Source organism: Herpailurus yagouaroundi, unplaced genomic scaffold, assembly GCF_014898765.1.
Source record: "Herpailurus yagouaroundi ecotype Mexico unplaced genomic scaffold, PumYag 437, whole genome shotgun sequence".
NCBI classification, from domain to species: domain Eukaryota; kingdom Metazoa; phylum Chordata; class Mammalia; order Carnivora; family Felidae; genus Herpailurus; species Herpailurus yagouaroundi.
The window spans coordinates 1,210,963-1,226,914 of record NW_024412654.1 but is presented as its reverse complement, the minus strand read 5'-3'; the positions used below and the strand labels follow the sequence as shown (position 1 = coordinate 1,226,914).

The 15,952-nt window shown below is 52.2% G+C and overlaps 2 long non-coding RNA genes across 3 annotated transcripts; one reads left to right on the top strand and one right to left on the bottom strand.

The window, feature by feature from the left end:
- The first annotated feature begins 3,688 nt into the window (after positions 1 to 3,688).
- Positions 3,689 to 9,221, top strand: LOC121022724 (uncharacterized). 2 transcript variants are annotated; one of them, XR_005787081.1, is made up of 3 exons: positions 3,689 to 4,361; positions 5,725 to 5,952; positions 7,405 to 9,221. It is a non-coding gene; the product is annotated as an uncharacterized LOC121022724 (long non-coding RNA). The 2 variants fall into 2 exon arrangements; XR_005787082.1 differs by lacking the exon at positions 7,405 to 9,221 and adding an exon at positions 7,103 to 7,394.
- A 2,433-nt stretch (positions 9,222 to 11,654) lies between these two features.
- Positions 11,655 to 15,274, bottom strand: LOC121022726 (uncharacterized). Its single transcript, XR_005787083.1, has 2 exons — positions 13,867 to 15,274; positions 11,655 to 12,354 (listed from the first exon to the last, which is right to left on the bottom strand). It is a non-coding gene; the product is annotated as an uncharacterized LOC121022726 (long non-coding RNA).
- Positions 15,275 to 15,952: the final 678 nt, after the last annotated feature.

The following is a 15,952-nucleotide window of genomic DNA, read 5'->3' as shown; positions in this document are numbered from 1 at the left end:
CCTGAGCTGAAACTCAGTCTTTAGACACTGTGTTGGTGCTGGGTGGTCCCCCATACTCAGACCCGGGGCCAGAACTTCTTGGATGCTTGCACCTCACGAGGGACATGACAGAGAAGCCTCATACCTTTCCTAGAATGAGGCCCCAGAGGCTGGGCTCAGGTCACTATCAGAGTGGCCCCCTGTGCAGACTTGCCTGAGCCTTTCCCAGGCCTGGTTCCACCCATCCCCCAACAGCCTGGGAGAACATAACAGTCACAGCAACTCAAGAGCATCTCTCTGATAGGTTCTGGTTGGGGCCTGCGCAGAAGCTCCCCTCAAGTCTGGGAAGGACGTCACTCAGAGGGACGCTCCGCCGCGACTCCTCGTGGGGACACGGACGCAGAGCATGTGTAGGGGAGGAGAGCTGAGCCCCAGAAAAGCAGAGGACAAGACCCGCTCCCACCATGTCCAGGGGCGCACTCTATCCTGTATCCTGACCTGCCCTGCCAGTGAGCAAGGAGCCAAGACAGCCCCTCCCTGTGGCCATGGACCACTGCGGGAGCCACGGCCACCCCAGGAACGCTCAGCACAAGTGGGAGATGAGCACCGTTCCGTGTGAGCCTGTGCACGCCTTTCTTCACACAGCCCACGAGGGCCCCGGGACCCCACATTCACCGGGTTACCCTCCTCCAAGGAAAGCCATGGGCAGAGCTCCCCTGCAGGGCCAGACAGGGTGGCACCCTGAGTCTTACTTGGGGTGCACTCATGCCTGTCTTTGCTCACGAATTCCTCCGGCTGCACTCTGGGGTGTTTCCCCCCATGGCTACCGCCGTGCTCAGACAGGGAGACAACTGAAAACAGCAACGACTGACCTCGGAACCCATGGGCCGTGTGTGTGCATGGGTGCGAGTCGTAGGTGCACTTCAGAGACAGCTGTCCTGCCCCCAGACCATCAGGAGGCCCGCAGTCTCCCCCAGCACAGCCTGGAGGAGTGAAGAGGCAGTGCCATCCTCCCCTGATGGAGTGCCAGGGGACGGCAGCCCCTGGGACAAAGGGGCCCTTGCAGGAGGCACAGTCCGGAGGCTCCCCTCAGCCCTCCAGGGCTGTACGACCCTGGAACACAAGTTTCTCGGTCTTTCCACTGCCCCTGGGACTCTGGGACCCTCCAGGAGGGTCTGAATTCTCAAGCGTGATCCTCCGTGGCTTCCCACACCCTGTCCCGTTAACCCCCCGACTGCAGAGGAACAGCCTGAGGACCCGGGACCGTCGGGTTCCAGCTCACGGTCCGCCCGTCAGCCGGCTCGGCAGCGGAGGGAAACAGGCACAGGAATTGCTGGGATGTTCGGGGCCAAAACAGAGGAAAAATCTGGGAAGTCACACGGGGTCTGCAATTAGAACAGTCCCCTCAAAACAGCCCAACGTGTTTTCAAGTCACCCCCGCGCCCAGGTGACACCTAGTCCTGACGTTCTTAGTGGAAAAGGTGCCAACACGGCCAGCCAGCGGAGCAAACCAGAGGAGCCGAGAGGAGGCAGGAGCGAGGAGGGAGGGCGGCTGTGAGTCCATTTTTGTCTTGGGGCATGAGCTCCCCGGGGACAGCCGCGTCTCTGGATGTGCCCGAAAACCTTTCATGGCAGCCTTGGCCTGCTCCTCCCTCTACCCAAAATAACCCCCTGGACCATCCTGAAGATACGGGACCTGTCCTTTCACGTGCAGTTGGCCACTCTGCCTGCTGCTCCTGGTGGTGCTGGGGTTGCTGGAAGCCAGGGAGAGGGGTGACTGTGAGGTGGCTAGGGGACACGGCGAGGGGACCTGCCAGAAGGAGAGAAACCTTGGGAGTTCTCAGTCATAATGAGGAATCCTCCCCAAGGACGGACAGGGAGCACTGACCAGGGAGGCCTTACCCACCCTCACCTGGCCCCACCCCATCAAGTGCCCCACCCCCTCTTGTTTGGCCCCACCTCCTTTCATGGTGGTCTCTCTCCCTGTCAGTGAACCCTGACCCCCCTCAAGTCCCATGACCCGACCACTCCAGTCTCTGCTCCTCCTGAAAGTGGTGCCTGTCCTTGCCCTGTCCACAGTCCCCTGCTCATGCTCAGGCCCACTCTGACCTCAGAGCTCCTCTGATGCTCCCACCCCCTCTGGCACCAAAGCCTGACTCCCCAGGAAGTTCCCATCCCAACTCACCATCACCCATGCGGATTTCCATAGGAATTCTAGAATCAGCTCATCTATTTCTGCAAAAAGGCAGTTGGAAGTCTGATTGCCGTTGCATTGAATTTGTAGATTGCTTTGGAGACTGTCGCCGTCTTAACAACAGTAGATTCTGGAGTGACACAGCCCTCTCTCTCTGGATGCTAAGAGCAAAAGGAATATTCCAACAGCAGTGAGATGGCCTTCACTTATAATAAAGGATGGGCCTTTGGGGAGGCCCAGGGATTCATTTCCAGGAGAGAGTGCTTCATGCAGATGGCTAGGCATCTGACTCTGAAGAATCTGTGAATTAAGGAAAACTTTGGGATTTAAAATAGACACGGACTCGATCCACCCCACCCCCCATATTCCCCAGTCTTTCCTGCACTATTCTCTGCAGAGACAACTGGTCAGGTCTACAGGGTGCTTAAGGGTGCAGAATCCTTGACTAGAAACTAGAAATCACAGGGGATTGGAGTGCAGAGAGGTGATGGGGATGGGGAGGATTTCCCAGTTCTGTCTGCGCTAATGAGGTGGCTCCTATGGAGACAGTATCCAGGGGACACTGGACCATGAGCACAGGCCAATCAGGTCACCTCTCAAGAACCCAGCACAGACTGAACAGCGCGTCCAGCTGCATGTCTGTCCCTGCGCTACAACCTGAGGCCACCCTGTTCCTCCCTCCACCCCAGGAAGGGGGGTCAGGAGACAGAGGTATCCGGGGGAGTCCAGACCGAGCTCCCTGCCGCCTGCAGGACTGGATGCCCGCTTTGAGTGAGGCGGGACAGGAGCCCGGGACGTGCTGTGTCTATGCGGGGGGCTCAGAGGCTGCAGGCCGCCTCAAGGCTTCGAAGCCAGCACGTGTCCTGCTCTGACTGTGGTTTACTCCAGGACTGACTGACAGCACAGCCACAGGAAGCCACGTAGATGTGTCCCAAAGAGCTGATGGTGTAAGTTGGGGGAGTTCCTTTTTAATAGCCAATTGCTGCTTGTTGTAAAAGATGATTAGTTCTCACTGTTCATTATGTGTCTCCTTGAGGTTTGGGGAAGAACATCATTTTAGTTGCGTATAGTATGGGTTTGCTGGAGACCTGAAGACTGTTTTTAAGGTTAGCCTCTGGGGATAAATGTACAGCCTTGCCTACTGGCCCCTGGGTATACGGGGCTCCTTGTCCAGCTCTGGGTAAAGAAGAGAATGGGGAGAGCCCATGGGGAGCATCCCCCGCGCCCTAAGCTGCACCCAGGCTGCTGAGGGGCTCAGGCCCTGATGCCCGGACAATGGCGCAAGTGGTCAGAGCCCAACCCGACAGGTGGGGTCCCAAGCCTGGCGCTGACACAAGAGCTGTGTGCTCCTGGAGGGGTCCTCGCTACCAAGGCCGTGGCCTCCTTTTTTGAAAAGCAGGAGAACGGCCCATTCTGGAGGGGTCATATTCAGCCATTCATCCAGCTCCTATAATAGACCCAGGAGGATCCTCCCTCCAGCAGTCTCAGACCACGTGGTCGCGGACTCTCCCCGTGGAGGGGGGGAGGTGGATCACTTGACAAAGTCCCAGCCAATCAGCACCCTGCCCCCCCCAGGCACGTGATTGGCTCAGACACAGGGGTGTGGCTCCATCAGGGCAAATCAGGTGCCAAGACACGTGGCAGCAGGGTCCTGATCCCTCTGCCTCAGCCTGCTCCCCATCCTTCCCTCCCGCTCCCTTGTCCCTCATCTCAGCGAGGCCACCTCCACAGCATCGGAGCCAGACTGTCCCTGCCCTCCCCTCCTGGCCACCAGCCCTCCCCACAGCCACTCCAGCAATCCCACATCCACTTTGGCACAGTGACCCTCCAATTCGGGGAAGGTCCTGGATCCTTCTCTGCTCCCCTCCAACCCTTCCTGCCCCACTGCCTCCCCCCCTCCCCCGCCACCGCCTGGTTCCTGGTCTTGGCCCCCCCCCCCCCCCCGCCCATCATGGCCCTTAGGATTCCCTTTGAATTTCCATCCCAGCGCAGTAAGAACCCGGGACCCTGACGTTCTGTTCTCTCCTAAGTGGCAGTTGGACTCTCCCCATGACCCCGCAAGTGTACGTGCTGACCTGTCTCCACGCACAGGGAGTGTTCCAGACTGTGCTCATCTGGGTCTCCATCAGCTCTTCCCCACTGCAGCCAGGCTCTGAACACCTGGGAGATCACCTGAGGACTGGGAGGGGTAGGCTCTGCTGGGGCCCAGGGGCGGGAGAGGAAAAGGAGCAGACAGAGCTCTGGGAGACCTCACAGATGCCCTGGGATGGATGGGGGAGCCCCTGGGGAGGCCGCCTAGGGACGGGAGTGCCCCCCACTCTAGTCAGGAGATGTGAGTTCCTGCCCCAGAGTCCATAGTACTCTCATTCTGCAGGCAAGGAAACTGAGGCACAGAGAGGTTAAATATCTCTCCTGAGGCACCCAGCAAATGGGCAGAGTCAGGATTTGAACCCAGGGTGGTCGCTTCAGGGGTCTCACTCACCGTGTGCGGAGCCCACAGGCTAAGTGGGGTGCTACTCAGAATGGAAGAGGGACGCCTGGGTGGCTCAGTCGGTTGGGCTTCCACTTTGGCTCAGGCCATGCCCTCAGGGTTTGTGGTTCGAGCCCCACATCGGGCTCTGTGCTGACAGCTCAGAGCCTGGCACCTGCTTCGGATTCTGTGTCTCCCTCTGTCTGCCCCTCCCCCGCTTCTGCTCTGTCTCTCTCTCTCTCAAAAAATAAATAAACATTAAAAAAAACAATTAAAAAAAAAAAAAGAATGGGAGAGGGTAGGGTGCAGTCCAGAGGAGCAGGGATGGGGATTCTCTGCAGGAATGGAGGTGGGAAAGAGGCTGTTACCGGGTAGCTGCACAAGTTCACTTCTGTGTGTAAGGAGGTGTCACTCTTCAGACATTGGCTGCGAGGAGGGGAGCAGTCACACGGAGACACTGAGGCCCGAGAGGTGCAGTGATGTGTTTCACGGACAGGTGGGCAAGTGGCCAAAGGGAGGGGGGGATGGGCAGAAAGACGCCCGGGGCCCCCATCTGTGCTCGGCAACACTGACCCCTGGTCACTAGGGACGATTAAATTGCTTACATCAGGGGCGCCTGGGTGGCTCTGTTGGTTAAGTGTCCGTGTTTGGCTTAAGTCATGATCTCATGGTTCATGAGTTCAAGCCCTGCGTAGGGCTCTCTGCTGTCAGCACGGAGCCTGCTTCAGATCCTTTGTCTCCCTCTCTCTCTACCTGCATTCTCTCTCTCTCTCACAAAAAGAAATAAAAAATAAATATTAAAAAAAAATAATTACAGCGGCACCTGATTGGCTGGCCCAGTCGGTTAAGTGTTGGACTTCGGCTGAGGTCATGATCTCACGGTTTGTGAGTTCAGGCCCCACATCAGGCTCTGTGCTGACAGCTCAGAGCCTGAAGCCTGCCTCAGATTCTGTGTCTCCCTCTCTCTGCCCTCCCTCTCTCTGCCCCTCCCCCCCTCTCAAAATTAAACATTAAAAAAAATTTTTTTTTAATTACATTGAATGTTCCTCAGTTGCACTGCCACATTTTAATTTCTCCGTAGCACCGTGCCTGTGACTACATTTGTGGCAGCGTGTGGGACAGCACAGTTACGGAGAGCAGGTGGAGGCCCCGGAGAGTCTGAGCAGGAGGACACGGCATGACATATGCTGGGAAGGGCGCCCTACACGGCCACGCGGGGAGCTGCAGGGGTGTGCACAGAAGCGGGAGCTCACAGACCTTGTGCAGGAAGGATTCAAAACAAGGCATCAAGGCATGAGAGAACTCCAAGGTAAGATTATTATCATTTTAATTGGGTGTGATCAAATTTAATTTTTTAAATGTTTATTTACTTTTGAGAGAGGAAGAGAGCACGAGCAGGGGAGGGGCAGAGAGAGAGGGAGACAGAGCATCTGAAGCGGGCTCCGCTCTGACAGCACAGGGCCCGTTGTGGGGCTCCAACCCAGACACCGTGAGATCATGACCTGGCCAAAGTCAGAGACTTAACCGACTGAGCCACCCAGGTGCCCCTAGGGTTTTATTTTAATGATTTGCATTTGAGAATGAAATACCGATCTGTTGAGTCACCCATGACAGTAAACAGACCTCCCTGATGGAGACCTCCCTGCTGACCTGTGACCACCGGTGACTGATGAGCAGGGCTGGGAGGGATGTCACGACGACAGGCACCCTCTAATGGCAACTCCTTGTAACTAGCTCAGGGCTGAGGCACAGGTAGCTTTGCCCCCTGTGGTGCACACTCGCTGTCCCTGTAGGAGGCAGACATGAAGCAGCAAAGCAGGAGCCCGAGAGGCGCAGACACCCCGCCTCCAAGGGCCAAGCCACACCCCTCTGACCAACCTGGGAGGACTGGGTGATCTTTTTCAATAGTCGGGTCCTCATAGAGCAGGGATTGTGTCCCCTCAACCTCCCTCTTGTTGAGCTGGGTGGATGCATTCAAGGCTTTTCACTGTTGTTGGAATTATATAAATCCTGGCAGGCTAATGAGCTGGGGCGGGGGGGGGGGTGGGGGTGGGTTCTAGGTGGTTTAGTTTTCAAAAGCAGTCAAACAAAATAGGTATATGTTATGCTTGGCCCAAGGCTAACTTTCTAATTAAAACAGACTGCAGGTGGGAAAAAAAAAGCAAATAAATACAGCAACAATTATGCATGTGCACATGTGTTCGGAGAGGAGATGCAGGAGGTAGGATGAGGCCCAGCAGAGTGATTGCCTGCCAGGAATGAGCACTGGGCTGAGGGTGCAGGTCCCAGAAGCAATGAGGCTACAGGAAGTGGAGCTGCGTTAATGTTCCTGCCATGGCCCTCAGAAGGGCAGTGAAGAGGGGAGAGACTCCTGGAGTCTTGCAGGAGACAGGTGTTTGTCTCCAGAATTCTCTGCCCTATGTTGGGAGGTAATGTTTCTTCTCCTCTGTCCTTGTCAGGTAAAGATCGCTCAGTGCATATTTAGGTCCTGAAGGGCCTACCTATGAGATGGCCACCAGGGGAGAGGGGCAGTGAACCGTGAAGAAATCCGCCCACACACGTGGAAGATCCCTGACCTCAGCCAAGTTGTGCCCTGGGTAATCAGGGATGAGCCCCCCAAAGTGTATGTTACATGAGGTTCCCCAGATGGTGGCCTTCAGCCACTCCCCCCCCCCCCCAGAGCCCTCTCTGCCCTCCCAGAAGCCCCTCAAAAGTTCCCTCACTCACCTGCAGACTTCACCCCTGTTCCCCTCCCCCCCAGGTGGAATCGCCCTCAGCAGTTCTGTCCAGGACCAAGTAGCTTTCAGGGCCAGGTTGGCCGTTGGTGCTGTCCAGGGTGCTGAACGCCGCCGGGACACCAGGGTGGGGACAGTACCCTCAGCCCACAGATGGACACGTGCGGGGATCCAATAGCAGAACTGACTACTGTTTTAGCGTTTCCTTCATGCCCTAAATCCAACCGGTAAGAGCTTGAAAATACAGGATGGAGAGATTTTCTGACTAAAATGATGCTTCTGAGCTGAAGCCTGGGGAGATAGTGCTTTATGCTGCATGTCCTCAGAGACAGTGCAGATTCTGAGACACAGCACATCACCAGATTCACTCAGAAGTCTGCAGGCTGAAGATCCGTGGCGGTGGGAACAATGCTGATGTGGTTATCAACCCGCTCAGCAAACGTTTATCCACTCCTCCCGATCATAACACTGTGCTGGGCGGACATTCAGGGGCTCGCAAAGAGACGTAAGGTGGGGTCTGAATCTGCAGGGTTAGAGACAATCGTGAGTCAACATTAAGTATAGAATACTAAAGATGAGGTGACACATATTACAATGCTGTCACCATCTAGCTGGTAAATTTAGGAAGTAACCGGTTTTGTCAGGAACTGGCGTCCTGGGAGCTCGCTGCGGAGTCTGGGGTTGAGAAGTGTTAACAGGACACCTTCATGTTACGCCTAGTTCCCTATCACGATCCCACGTCTCCATGAAGGTTAACCTAAGACTTATTGTTGTTACTGGAGCTTTGGAAGAGGGTCATCCATGAGGAGTATTAGCCTCAAGGAAAGGAGAAAAATGTGTTAGTACTTAGTCATAGTGTCAGATAGCAACCATGTTTCTCTGCATGTGTGTGTGTGTCTCTCTCTCTCTCTCGGCCACATGCATGCAATCTTCTGCTTCTTTCTATGTGCAAATGTCGATATTCTGTACCTCACACTGGCTCTCCCCCATGGACCCCAGGCACTGACTTCTGTAGAGATTCACACTTCCAACATAATGCACGAGCACATAATAGGTAATGTCCTTCCCTCTTGGTTCGAGTCTAGAGTTCTCCATTTGGTGCAGTGATGTCAGCAGTCTGGCTCAGGCCAATTACCACAGTGAGGAGAAGGCTCTGTTGAGAGGGTTGCAATTACGTGGTTGGGAGACGCCTCTTCTGTGGTGTCTGTTCTGGGGCCACTGGATGATAAACAGTGGCTGCACGAGTGAGACATTACCGAGCACCTGCACGTGCCCCTGACCCAGCGTTTTTACGAGTGAGATCCCGTTTCGTTCTTAAAACATCATTGCGAAGTGCCTCAATTTTACAAGTGATTGATATTCAGAGAGAAAAAGTTAATTTTCCATGCTGATTCGCCCGCTAGGTGGTGGGACTGAGATTCTCATCCAGCTCTTTCTTTTAGTGCCATCTGCCTCCTATGCGGCCAGTGACAACAAGCACAGTTATTAAGCCTCTGCTTTTAATGGTCTTCCTAAGACACTTGCAAGTTGTTCTTTTTCATAATGGCATTTCCAAATTGCACTCACAGGTCTCCTTTGTGATTTTTCATCTGCTTTCTTGTGTACATGGATGGCTTGCTTGAAACCCTTTTACATATTTTCATGGGCTACAGAGGGGTAAACAGTGTCAACCACCTCTATGAACAGCATGTTTCTGTCACAAGGCGAGCCAAAGTGTGTGACCCCTGACCTTTGGGAGGAAAGATGAGCAAACACACACACGCACACTCACACACAAACACACATACAAATACACATACAAACACACACCCGTGCACACTCACATATACACATTCATACACATATGCACACACATACACACAAACACCCATGCACAGGTACACACACTCACACAAACACACATGTGCATGCTCACACATGTACAAAGACACATGCACACACAGCACAATACACATACACACACCCATGCACACTCACACATACACATTCATACACATATGCACGCACATACACAAACCACCTGTGCACACACACTCACACAAATATACACATGCACACACACAAACACACATGCACGCACAAGCACATATACACATACAAACACATACCCCTGGGCACACTCACACACACATACACATACAAACACAAATGCACACAAGAACACAAACACATCCACTCACATGTACACTCACGCAAATGCACATGCACATTCATGTAAACACCCATGCATGCACACTCACACATACACATTCATACACATATGTACACACATACACACAAACACCCATGCACATGTACACACACGTTCACACATACACATACAAACACACACCCCTGGGCACACATGCACACTCATGCACACATACACATAAATGCACAAATATAAATGCACACAAGCACACTCACACAAAAACATACACATTCATAAATACACACCCACACAAACACCCATGCACACACACACACACACACACACTACATGCACACTCATGCAAATACCCATGCACACACACTCACACACATCCCCACTCACACAAACACCCATGCATGCACACTTACACACATGCACACACATGCACACTCACACAAGTACACCGTCAACTTCGAGGAGTCACCTCAATGTCTTTGGTTCCCCTTCCTTTTGAACATGCGCCTTCCTCTTCCCGGGTCTCAGGCAGCCTGGGCTCGGGCACTGTGTCACGTTTTTCCCGGAGGAAAGGAGCCAACACGCTCCTGCACCCTGAGCTGGGCGTGGCTGCATGGTTTATCATAAAACCCAAACAAGTCAACGCTTAGCTCATAAGAATGGCTCTCTAAGGGCTGAAGGCTACTAGATAGAGGAAAACAAGACACTACTGGTCAGGAGCTGGGTCTTCTTCTGCCCAGCACCACCCAAACTGGCGATAACTATGTGCCCTGTCCAGGGCTGGTCCTGCGTACCTGATGACACCTTAAAAGCAGCATGGCATCCATGTACATAATATGAGTGGAGGAAGTTCCAAGTTCTGTCAGGGCCCAGATTTTCAGGACCAGGGGGTGGCCACTGCTGAGTTAGTGCTATGGCACCGTCACACCATCACACCATCACACCATCCATCCATCCATCCATCCATCCATCTTAATCAAGCTCCCACTGTGTGCAAGGAAATGCTCCGTCCTGCTGTGCAAACAAGAGGAAAAGAACTAAAGCTGTGATGGTCAGAAGAGGCCAGATGGCTACAGGAACGACAGGTCTGTGGCTTATTCATCGCTCGTGAGACGTGCCATCAGGGTCACGTGCAGGGAGCAGCGCCATGTTGAATGCTGCCAGCTGCTGCGCCAGCAGGAAAGACGGTCCTTGGGGGGGTCTATTGGGGGGGTCTTGCATCGGCAATTAAATGCTCTGATTAGACATGGCACGTGTCATTTCCACTCGCAACTCCTCGACCAGAACCGGTCACTGTCCCCGCCCAACCACAAGGGACCTGGAGCGCAGTCCTTCCATGCAGAAGGTGAGAACCAGGCACACCTGGCCGACGTCACCACGACGCCCCCTGGGGGAAGTGGGCTCTTCCATCACGGCTTCTCCCCTGTGCTTTCCAAGGCTTGCACCTCACTCAGACCTGGAGTCTGGGGGCTGGGGCACCTTTTTCTGCCAATAGTTTGGTCCTGGGAGCCCTCTCTGTGGAGGATGGGGCCTGACATTGGTCCTTCTCTGTATCATACTCCTGTAAGGACCAGACATGAGTCCATACAGGGCGCTCACTGCGACAAAGGCTTTGGCAACTCCCCACCCGCAGTCCTGTGCTGTACAAACTCCCGAGCTGCCCATGAGCGACTCTCTTCCTGGGGCACACGAGTGGTGTCAGGCGACTAGGGTGGACGTATGGGAACATCTTGCAGGGACCCTGGATTCTCCTGAGGCAGGCAGCCCATCTGCAGTGAGGCTTACACGTGTAAGCCCGAAGACTCTGCAGGCTTCACCTTTAATCCACGTCCTAACACTTGGTGTCATGTTTCTCTGGAACGCTAGATTGAAATGTGTCACTTACTCTTTCACCAAAGAGGAGGCCGGCTTGTGATTGAATATCATGGGACCACCTTTCTGTCCTAATTCTCTCCAATATTTTGGTGGAGGTTCAGTGTGGGGTCTCCTCCTGGGGATGGGGGGTGGTGGCAAAGGAGCTGCTAAGCCCATTACCTCTAGAAGATGTATGTTTTCTCTCGGCTGCACAGTGCCCTTGGCCGATCTTGTACAGGATTAGGTATGCGAAAAGCGCCAGCCACCTAAGAGAACTCTGTTTAGGGCTAATTATTTTATTTTATTCACAACACCCATTTATTTTCCATGAGTGCCGTCAGTAACTCACACGATTCACTTCCTTGTACACTGTGTGTGGGGGAGGGGGGGTGTAGAACCGTGGCCCGGATGGCCGACACCCCATCTCACTTGCCTCGAGCCTTGGCCAAATGTGTCACACCTCTTGAGACTCAGGGACCTCCTCTGCTCAGTGACTTCAAAACACATGGCTCTCGGGGCCGCGATGAGGGTTAGAGACGGTGTGAGCTGATCCATGTTGGGTAGATTTCCATCTGTCTTCCCCATGGCTCTGGCCGGAGAGTTATGGTGGCTGGGGCAGCTCACGGGTAATCCAGGACATCTCCTCAGTTAACTTTCCCAAGAGATAAGGTCTTCTTCACCTTCTTTACGTGACCAGAGTTATGAACATAGGGAGGATGCTTGGGCAACAGCTCTGGTTGACTTCATCCCAATGTCCGTGTAATCTGTTCAGGAATTGGATATATCATTTTCAAAACCTTTCAAGGCACTGACCAGGAACACTAACCAGGGTCTTATAAGCTTGCAACATTCAGACAACTTGTAGAAACTCATTTTCTGTCATATTCATGAGAAGGATCGGAAGCTGTCCCACTGAAGTCAAGAACCTAGTGAAGATGGCTGATGTCACTGGCATGAACGATATTGCATGGAGATTCTCGATAACACAAGGACAAGAAAAAATGTGTAAATATTGAGAAAAGTGAGACATGATTATCCCTATTGACAGAGTGTACGATTGTCTACATAGGAAACACAATTAGTAAATACCACAAATCGTTAGGACTTAAAGGAAAATTCAAAATACAAAAATGAAAGCTGTCTTCATGATCAGCCATAACCCATGAGAAGATCCTACAGAAAAAGTAAGTTTCCCTTTCTACTAGCAGCGAGACCTTTAAGGTATGTGAGTCAGCCTGGTGAACAGGTGAGGGTTTACAACGGTGCCTGTAAAATATCCCTGACAAAAGGAAGCGGATATTTGCTGTTTCGAAGCAGAGAGCCTCAAAATTATATCGTTCAACGTCAACACCGTTTCATGGACATGACAGATGGATTCCAAGTTCATCTTGAAGAGAAAATCCGAGAACAGTAAAGACAAGAAAGGAAGGCGGTGACTCCCTCCCAGTGTCAAATATATAACCAACATGTCATATGTACAATAAGTGTAGTTGAAATAAATAGAGTAGATGTATCAATAGAACATAATGAAAAGTCCAGAAACAAACAGAAGCATGTAAGAAATTAACAGCCAAGAAAGGAGGTATTTCCAATCCATAAGGGATTGATGGCAATAAATGGTGTGGAGACACTTGTCTAGCATTGTGGGAAAATAGAATAAAATTAATCTTCAACCTCATATCATTTCCAAAAATAATTTTTAACATGGATTTAAGACCTACCTATAAAACAAAACTATAAAAAAAATGGGACAAAAATATAAGAAGATGTAACCTGCAGAGACAAAAGATCTTGGACAAGAAAAAAAAATGCAAAAAGGTAAAATAAAAAACACAGAAGCCTGACTACTGCAAAATTTAACATTTCTATAGGACTAGAGATACAGGCAGGAGATTACTCACAGGCTAGGAGAAAACATTCATACAGCACGGAGCGAGGGGTCCACATGGACCGCGTGAAATCACCCTCATAGAGTAATCTGAGAAGGATAAGCAACCCAACAGAAATTCAGACAAAGAATTCAAACTCACACTTCACAGGAAAGAGATTACAGACAGCCAACAAACATTTTAAATGGTCAGCTCAGCAGGAATGAGGGAAAACAAGTTAAAACAAGGGTTTTTCCCACCTGTTTGATTGGCAAATATGAGAAGTATTACATGGAGTATTAGCAAAGATGTGTGAAAACAGGATTCTTACATTCTGTTGGTGAGCATGTTTAACTTTGAATAGCTTTTGTGGAGAGCAATCTGGGTGTCTCCATTAGAGCAGAAACCACACATGCCCTGTGGTTCACCAATCCTGCTTCTCAGAATTGACCCTGGAGGAGGGTTCACACGCGGGCGGGGGAGGTGAGAATTAGGATATTCCCAATAATGTTGACGGAAATAGGAACAGCCTGGAGGGCAAAAATGGAATTGAATGTCATGACAGGGTTAAATTACAGCGTTTGGTTAAAGGATGATGAGTCTGCTTAGTTCTGGCTCACCTGCTGGGACCGGACAGCCTTGGCCCCTCTGTGGGTGGAATAGTGTGATCTTGGGGCAGGGGCATGGAGGAAGCTGCCCCACCTCACAGTGACGCCCCGAGGCTGGATCCGGGTGGGTGAGTCCTTCGAGATGGTTTCTGCCGTGTGGACGGTTGAATCCCGGGAAAGGACTGTGTGTCCTCCCCGGCTCAGCCAGAGCAGCGCAGCGGGCAGAATTGACGCTCAGGGTTCTCCCCTCAGGGGAGATTAGCTGACGTTTGTGGGGGTGAGTGGAGAAATGCCAGGGGTCCAGCCCATGGGACATGGCAGCCTTGGTCAATGTGGCCCTGACCCGCCCATGCCATCGGCGCACTGAAGACATACGGTCCTCTGCCCGGAGTGCCACAGGGGTCCTCAGCCCTCACATCGGGGCTCAGTGCCTTCACATGCCCATGCTGGGACTCAGATCCGTTCCCCCCAAAGTCTGAGGCAGAGAGACTGGCGAGGATTATGGGTTCCTGTGTTGGAGCACATTTGAAATTGTAATGAGCAGGCTTGGTGATGCGTTGAATGTGTTTGATATCGACAGGAGAAATTACCCCTTTTCGAAGCCAGCTCTGTGCTTTCATAACACGCGTCAGATCAATGTCTAGAAAACAAACACAGTCACCAGGCGACTCAGCAATGCATCCTCAGGGGGAGCCTACCACAGGAAATGCTGCACAAATTAGCTGGGGGAACCACGCAGGTCTGTCCTCAGGGGTCAGCCAGAAGGCTTTGCAGAACGGACCCCGAGTGCTGATGAGCTACAGGACCAAATAGGAACCTCCCACGGGCCCCAGCAGGTGGCCCCCACGGGGAAAGAACACAGGGATGTTTGAGCCCCTAAAGCTTTGCTACTCAGACCGGGGTCTGTGGACCAGGAGAACCAGCTCACCAGGAACTTAGAAATGAAGACTCAGGCCTCTTCCCTCCACATCTGCCCCTTCGGGGAATTAGAGCCCCTCCTGGGATCAGGGCACGTGGTGGACCAGAACAGAGGCTCCATTTCCCAGCCTCCATTGCAGCCTCAGGTGGCCATGTGACCAGGTCCTGGCCAACGCACTGTGAGCAGAGGTCATGGGAGGAACTTCCAGGTCATGCCCTGAAAGGATGGAGGTGAGCCCTTCCTCCCATTCTTCCACTCCCCTAGCCACATGAGGCCAGTCAGCCTGGGGTCACCACTACTCTTCTTGGCCCAGGAGAACCAAACAGATGGGGGATTTTGTAGGGTTTGGAGCAATGTAATTGTTTATCATGTGGTGACCACTTAACTCCCTGTGCCTGGGCTTCTTCAGTCGTGAAACACAGATGATAGTGATGGTGATGGTGACGTGACAATGATGGTGATGATGGTGATGATGGTGATGATGATGATGATGGTGGTGATGATGATGATGGTGAAGATGATGGTGATGATGATGGTGGTGATGATGATGATGAGGATGATGATGATGATGGTGATGATGGTGATGATGGTGATGATGATGATGATGGTGGTGATGATGATGATGGTGATGGTGATGATGATGGTGATGATGATGATGGTGATGATGATGATGGTGATGATGATGGTGATGATGATGGTGATGGTGATGATGATGATGATGATGGTGGTGGTGATGATGATGATGGTGATGATGATGATGATGGTGATGATGGTGGTGGTGGTGATGATGGTGATGATGGTGATGATGATGATGGTGATGGTAGTGATGATGATGATGTTGATGATGATGATGGTGATGGTGATGATGGTGATGATGTTGATGGTGATGATGGTGATGATGATGATGGTGATGATGGAGATGATGATCATGAGGGGGATGATGAGGCCTCCTGCTAGCGAGAGGAGGAGAAGTGATGGAGTTGTGGGAGGATATGGAACATAAGGTGTAACTATTACTACTACCATTATTATTATTAATATCTCATACTCCTAGTGACATGGAGCTTTCCCTCACCCAGCAGCCGTCCCTCTTGCCCTGGATACATCTTTATAAGACAGGAGCTGTGCTCTCTTCCCACCTTCTCCTCAGCAGGAGTCCACCACAGGGGGCATGAACGT